At 37.1% G+C, this 8,006-nt stretch overlaps 1 long non-coding RNA gene across 2 annotated transcripts; it reads left to right on the top strand.

Annotated features, from left to right (window-relative positions):
• The first annotated feature begins 2,632 nt into the window (after positions 1 to 2,632).
• Positions 2,633 to 7,088, top strand: LOC118160540. 2 transcript variants are annotated; one of them, XR_004747555.1, is made up of 5 exons: positions 2,633 to 2,880; positions 3,031 to 3,184; positions 3,249 to 3,331; positions 5,776 to 5,870; positions 6,303 to 7,088. It is a non-coding gene; the product is annotated as an uncharacterized LOC118160540 (long non-coding RNA). The 2 variants fall into 2 exon arrangements; XR_004747554.1 differs by lacking the exon at positions 3,249 to 3,331.
• The last annotated feature ends 918 nt before the right edge of the window (positions 7,089 to 8,006 follow it).

The raw sequence follows: 8,006 nt of genomic DNA, 5'->3' as shown, positions 1-8,006 counted from the left end.
TTAGGCTGTGGCACAGTAAGATTTTTATTTGTAAAAGTAAGAGGAAGTTAGAACAGCAAATGATTTCATAACCACCTTCTATAACCTATTATACTGCTGTGGCTCTGGAGAGATGAGCAAGACCCTAGAGGAGGTAACCTCATTAGCTGATTGTCACTCAATCCTACACCAGATTCTAAAATGCTATCAGCTTCAGATTAAAGACAGACAAGCACACAGCCCTCCACAGTTGGTGTATAAAGACACAGTACATTATTATTATTATTTTATTGAGAATAAGGAGGAATTCAGTATAGAACCCAGCCTCCTTAGATGAAGTAATTCAGAAGTTTCTAAGCAAAAGCACACTGCAGCAAGCCCAATACTAAGAATCAACATGCAAGGACTGATCAGAAAGAACAGAATTCATAATACAGCATATAACATTGGTATTAGTTTGTGGCCTAAGAGCACTGGCAGCCTCAGAAGTCCTGCCACACTGCATCCAGATGACTGTGGGGAGGACAACAGGTAGAGGAAATAAAAACAGTAATTTGTCTTCCTCCCCCCCCCCCCCCCCCCCCGCAAATCATTCTTCAGAAAAACAAATGTAAACTGTATTAAATAATTGAATTGCAGCTGAAATCCTTTCCCAATTAGATAGAGAAGTTCAGACAACCTTCATCTCCCAAAGGGCCAAACATTCCTTATTTAAATCTTTGTGAATATGTGCTGCATATGCGTCTTCCCCCATTTTTGATTTGTTTCTCTCTCTGTCTGCATGTATCTATTTTTACAAGAAAGAACGTGGGTGGTTGAATAAGAGCAAATGTTTATTTGTTACTCTTTAATGTTTTCCACCTACAGCCCATCCTTCACGTCCTTCAGAATAGAAGGTTGCATATTTATGTGTAGTGCTTAATGAGCAAATACATCCTTGCATATGATATGCTCTGCTTCCTGTCATGTACTCGTTATTCTGTTTGAGTTTACCAGCGTTCTCTGGTTTATAGAATCATGATTAATTTATTCTCAATCTACAAGAAAGTCCTGTTAATTCCAAGAAGTGGGGAAGATGAATTACCAGACACTACTTTATTTGACCTGCTTATCTATTGGAATGATTTGCAATTATCATTTCATGTTTTCCTGAGCACAACAGGAATAAACCACTGATGAATGAAGTTAGTGAGAGACAGGGACAGCCTTAGAGCTTTTGGGATCTCAGGCAAGGATGGAGGCCCAGCCAGAAAGAAATGGTGTCAGGAGGGAAGCTGTGCTTCATGGGCACTGCTGCTACTCTCACAAGGTTTCTGTGCTTCCACCAAATAGTCAAGGACACAAGGCAAGGCCCAGGTCCTGCAGCCTCCAGTTGCCATGAGCTGCTCATGGCTATAGGCAACCCTGCATGAGAATATGTCAGAAAGTAGGTGCCTGGCATAAAATGAATGGAAGCCTCAGGTGTGTCCAGGGTTTACTCTTGCTCATCTGCTTGAAAGCTGAAAGAAGTTTTCATGCCGCATGAATTTTGACTACTGCGTGCTTACTCTCAGCGCACTAGTCAACCATGATGTATGTTGGATGGAATTTCAGACACTGTGTGACTGCTGTTCAAGGGATGAGACAAAGTTGAAACCCCAGCAAAATATATCTGTGATTCTGTGTTTAGTGACATTAGGTGCTTTTGTAATTCTGGGCAACAAGTTTTCCAAAAATGATTTGTTGGGTTCAGATGTAAATGTTACAACAATCATGAATCAATCATTTATATAATAGAAAAACAAAAAGGGCACTGAGTGGGTATTTGGCATGACTGCGATCTATTCCCAGATCTGTTCATTCTCACCTCCAATCTTTTATCTGTACAGCTTACTTTCTCATGCTGCATATTTATGCAATACCTAGAAAAGGCAGCTCAAGTTTTTGATGAGGCCTTTAGGTGTTGTTGCAAGAAAATTTGCTAAATTATATGAGTATTCACTGCAGATGAGAACAGATATAAGAACTCTTATGACAAAAGGTAGGGTGGAAAGCAAGTGTGAAGACCTTATGTATCCAGTAAAAGATTTAATGTGGGTGGATAGAAAATGTACTCTCTGCTTTTGTGCTGCCAAAACCAGTGCTGTCATCTGACTGGAAAAATGGCACTGTAATTGGCCTAACTGGCCACTAAATGTTTAGCTGTCTTATGCAAAAAGGAAGAATTGGGTGACATATGCTTAAAAGAACATGTTTCCTATGGGAAATTTCAGCCTCAGTAAAAGTTTTGAGGTCACATAATGTTATAGCTGCATTAAGAATTCATAGATGGAGAGAAGAAAATAGCTGTCTTGCCTGGATTTGTAATACCTTAAAAAACATGGAATATTTAATTCATTCATCTTTATGAAAATAAAAATAAGCCTGTTTCTTTTTTACTGTGAAGATAAATTGACAGTGTCTTTAAACTACTACCTGTCAGAACAAGGGAATACTAAAAACAGGTATAAAACTTTAAATACTCAGAAAAGCATTTAACAATCACACTCATCTGCTTGAGGCAGGTGTAGCTAATAAGGAGGAGAGTAAGGAACAGCTGTATGTTGGATAAAGGCTCATTGGCCATACAAAGATAAATAGCTAACAGCTGGTTTTCCACAAGGGGTATCCTCGCTATAATGCCCCTGTTTCTGCTCCCTTGCTTAGATGAATCTTCTCTTAGGCCAAAGGGGAAGACGTGTTTATACATCACAGAGACAGATGCTATCATCCTTGAAGACAATAATTTGTCCTGGCTATAGAAAATTAGCTCTCATTGGTCACTGTGGGAGTGGACACAGATGTTTTGTATTATGGTGTTCAAAGTCACACTAGTTATTAGAGTCATAAAGTGGCATGATTTTTCTGAACCCTTGAAAAATGGTAAACAGAGGACATGCTTCTTTGTGTACTTGATTTTATTTTTATTTTTAATTGCAATTTATAAAGACTTGCAGGATAACTTTTTAAAAAGAATGTAAGCAAGATAGAGAGCCTCCCTGGATGCTTTACCCATCCCTTCTAATTTTGCAGCTGATAAGCTGACTGCACTGGCAAGAATACAATATTAATCACAGTAGAGCTGTAAGTACAAATGTAAGATGTTTCAGCTAAGCAGAAAGGATAATCTCTCACACCTAAGGCACTAATGGGGTGGGTGACCATCAAAGTGGATGACCAACTTTGTGTAAGCCTGATCTTTCTGTCTTTTTTTTTTTTTTTTTTCTTTTTTAAAAATAATAATCTGCAAGATGGTGATGCACAGGTACCCTATGATGGTGCATAGTCCAGAGCAACTGAGCTTGTTACAGTTTTGCAGATTGTGTTGAAAGTGGTGAGTCCTCAAGCCTGCATGTAAAATCATTTCCTTTTGAAGAAAATAGTATGGATATGGAAATGTAGCAGAGTTTGCAAGACAAGATATTGAAATCCTGAAACTTCTGTGGAAAAACTGCCAAATCCAACCCAGATTTTGGCTTATTTTTTATTTTATTTTTATTTTTGGCCCCATATGTATTTTTTATTTATTATTAATACACAAAAGACTGTTTCTCTGTCTCTGCAAATTACCAGTAAAAGATTTCACTTCTTGATGCATTATTAGCAAATTGTACAGATTTAAAAACTAGGACCAATGCCTGAATGCCCGTCTACAAGCAATAAATGCCCTCTGCAAAGCAGAAATATTTACCCATGTTTTCAGTCTGATCTCTACCGCTACTTCAGATTAAACTTTATTTTTTTCCCCTTTCTTTTTTGATTTTCTTTCTTAACATAGAAAGTATATTATGATTCTAGGACTGTTTGACATGTATGGATTCTTGAGACCATTTTGGATTCTTAATTTTGTAGTTATTTCTGTAGTTTTTAAAACCTCTTTGATCTATGTATTATGCAGTATCACTTTTTGTGTTTGTTTTAAGCCCCTATCCCAGTGCATTTTAAGGGAGTGGAATATTCATTTCCTTCCTTTTTTTTTTTTTTTTTTTTTTTTTTAAATAAAAACAAAACTGAAAACTGGGAAATTGGACATACCTTGTAATTATTAAATAGTAGATAAGAGCAAATTTAATACAGCATAAGTTTCACCAACAGGGCTTTTCATGAGAGAGAAACTTGTGAAAGAATATGAGAGAATTTCCAGTAAATCCTTCATATTCCATTATTTTTCAGGAGCCCTGTTACAGACAAAATATATGCCTCTTCTTAGACTATCATTGGACACCTGCCAGGAGGAATCAGTAATTTTTATTTAAACAGTGTGGGATAAAGGGAAATTTTCATTTTATTGCATCCATCAATCTGAAGTCTTTCAAACTCTTCCACTTTTATGTGCAATTCATACCTTTTTCTGCTATTTCTCAGATTTCACATAAATTCATTTAAGCCTAAATTGTACACTAAATTATAAGTATGAATTTTAATCTCTTAACTTAAATGGTAACTTATCTTTAATGTTATTTTTAAAACCTATTAATTAGTCTGTAACTTTACAAGCTGAATTTACTAGAAATGTAAGCTGGGAGCTTTGAGTCCCAAATGCTAGGATTCTATTGCATACTCTGCTTTTTTTACATCCCAATTCTTCACATTCCTGAATATTCAGAGGTCAATGGGAGCAGAGAGAATAATTTGATATTAACTTGACTTGACAGAGATTCTGCACAATGTGGTTGCTGCTGAGTCAAGCTATAACATACACCACCAAACTAATTTAAAGTAAAATGTCTTTGAAATCAATCATTTTATTTGAAAAGTAAATTTTTAGCATTTCCAGGATACAAAAGATTTTATTTTATTTTTTCCTGTGGGGAATCTAATAAATATGGACTTGCTTTTCTCATGATATTTTTCTTGTTGAAATGTTGAAAGAACTTTGGAAAACTGTTTCAGCAAAGGTTGAAGCACAGACTGGAGATTTTCAACAGTATTGTAGGGTTTTCTTTGTAGACCAAAGCCTCCAGAGTACCTGGGATGTAAATAGGACTTCTGTGAATCTATACTAAAACTTTTCTCAGGAAATCAAAAAAAAAAAAAAAAAAGAACAACTAAATCTTTTTATTAAAGTTTGAGTTGTATTTGTTTGAGTTAATTAAATCCTATCACATTTGTATGCACTTTCTAATTAACAATTAGCCATGTTTTCTTTGTAATAAATGAGAAATCTTTCAGGAACACGAGAATGGATAAAAGCGTGCAGCAGCTTAATGAATCTGTATTTAATCTCTGGAGAGCTAAGTTAAATTTAGCAACAGAGACAAGCAAAAACTACACTTGTTTAGGGTCTGATATGTGACAATCTCTTTATGAAGTCAAATATCACAAAAAGTTCCCAAAATAATATTGTTCACTCCATACCCTGAATAGTCCGCACTCTAAGCAAAAATCTAGAGAGTAAATATGATTTAAACTGGTAATGTATAGACTAAGAATATTTAGAAAAAATACTACATTTAGTAAGATAGTTTAATGTACAAGAAACTTAGGCTGTTGATAACACCCATATTTGCCCTATGTTTTTAGAAAGTTTTTCCTTCAAAAGATTCATCTTCAGTACGTTGGAAAAAAGATGCATTGCTTCCTCTGTTCTCCTAGACCTAGTGGAAAATTTTACGCTTTAATAAGCTAGTGAGTAAAGGCAAATTCCAGACCTCTGCAAAGTCTTCACCCTAACCAGCTAGTTCATGTTAAAACTAGAGTCTGCTAGGAGATTCAGCTATATGCGAGTTGATGTTTTGTCTAACCTCTGTTAGAAACACCCTTTGTCTTCTTGTACAGTCAGAAGACCTTGATAATGACAGCAATACTTCCACATATGGATTTTCATTATGAAGCTCTACATTGCTCTTGTCTGAAGCAAGGTCTCCTACCAGGTGAGTAAATGACACAAACCCTGCACGTCAGTCAGACTCCCCTTCCAGCCGTGGCTACAGGAGTTATTTCATTTTCATCCAAATCACAAAATAAATCACAAAATTTGGGGGCTGAAGAGAGACTCCGTAGCTGAGGAGATAATAGCTTCTCCTAGATTGTGGAAACTGATGTATTAAATACCTAAACTATTTAAGGGTTGAAGAGTGTGTCTCAGGTTTAAATGACATTTAAAAAGGTTTTGTATTTGAGAATGAAGGGATATTCTTCAAATCCTACAAATATTCTTGAAAGGGAGAAAAATTTCCTCCTCCCTTATTGACCTTAAACTTTTACCATATCATTTATTTATTTATTTATTTATTTATTTTGCATACTCCCTTGGTGTCTATTTACTAAGATGTTTCTGGATTAATGATGTGTTCTCTATACAGGCCCTATCCTGCTGCCCAAAGTCTGAACAGCAACTCATATATGACAAATGTACCTTACTGAGCAGATTTCTTAAAGATCATCAGCTTTGTGGTTTAACTCTGAACATACCCAGATGGTGTCTGATGCCCCTTGGATCATCAGTAGCGTATGTTGATTTCCAGAACCAACTCCTGTGAAAGGAGCTCAGCGCCTGGCAGGATGGTGATCAATACAGCCAACATGAAGCTTTGGAGGTGCACAGGCCAATTGCTGGCTTTGTGTACCAGAATTAATGATATCCTTGGAGATGGTGCATTTGAATACATAGTGCCAGAGGCACTGTGGAGTGGCTGGCATTGAGTACTTGGTGCCAAACAGTGAATCGTCCTTGAGTCCCATTGACATCAATGGAAATTAAGAATCCTCAACATCTGGCAGGATTTAACTCAAAATGAAGTTCATTCTGGTGTATTTCTTCTGTGAATTTAAATTAGTTATATACACATGGATGGCACAGTGCTTTCATTTAAAACATTGTGAACAAGGAAATAAGAAGCTATGGGGTGAAGACTATATTTATAACACCAGTGTGAAAGACAAATGAGAAGTAATTTTTCATTGGTTGGGTGGGGTGTATTTATCTGTTGGATGCCAGATTACTTTTCCTTCCAATCAATACCAGGTCTGTTGCTGCAGATACCCATTATTATTTTTTTTGTGTGTGTGTATTCAATGGGATGGACAAAGCTTTCCAATTCTGAAACCAGTGGCTTCTTCATAAGACACAATCTCTGGAAAATGTCAATTTCAATGTAAAAAAATCCTGTTGATTGATATTTGTCATGCCCTTAGGTTTCAGTTCTACCAAGTTAGGCAAGCTTCATACTTGTAATGGAAATGAGAGATGTTTTCTGATAGTAAAAGTCAGAAGACAGACACAAAAAAGTATACTAGCAGTGAAGAGCAAAGAAACCTAAGGGTAAGCAGTTTAAAATATTAGAATTAAGGTTGTCTAGGGCAGCTGTTTTATACACAAGATTATTCCTCGGTACTAACTTCATAGAATTATAGGATTGTTTGGGTTGGAATGGACCTTAAAGATCATCCAGTTCCAAGCCCCTGCTAAAAACAGGGACACTTCCCACTAGATCAGGGATCAGGTTGCCCAAAGCCCCATCCAGCCTGGTCTTGAAAACTTCCAGGGATGGGGAATCCACAGCTCCTCTGGGCAACATGTAACAGTGCCTCACTACTTCATAGTAAATAATTTCTTCCTAATATCTAATCTAAATCTATCCTTTTTTAGTTTAAAAATATTACCCTTTGAACTCCCTGGCAAAGAGTCCCTCCACAGCTTTCTGGTGGGCCCCTTTCAGTACTGGAATGCTGCTATAAGGTCTCCCCAGAACCTTCTCTTCTCCAGCCTGAACAACCCCAATTCCTTCAGCCTACTTTCATAGTAATGGTGCTCCAGCCCTCTGATCATTGTGGTCCTTCTCTGGACTTGCTCTAATAGGTTGAAATCCTTCTTGTGCTGGAGACTCTAAAACTCAATGCAGGACTCAAGGTGGAGTCTCACAAGAGTGGAGTGGGGGGTGGGGGGAGGAGGGGGCTGGTAGGGAGAATCACCTCACCATTCTGCTTTTGATGCAGCCAGGATACAGCTCTTTCTGGGTGTGAGTGCATGTTGTCAGCTCATGTTCATCTGTTCATCCCAAAGTCCT

Source organism: Oxyura jamaicensis, chromosome 1 (genome assembly GCF_011077185.1).
Source record: "Oxyura jamaicensis isolate SHBP4307 breed ruddy duck chromosome 1, BPBGC_Ojam_1.0, whole genome shotgun sequence".
In the NCBI taxonomy this organism is placed as follows: Eukaryota; Metazoa; Chordata; class Aves; order Anseriformes; family Anatidae; genus Oxyura; species Oxyura jamaicensis.
The sequence above is the reverse complement of the archived record's forward strand: the minus strand, read 5'-3'. Positions and strand labels throughout refer to the sequence as shown.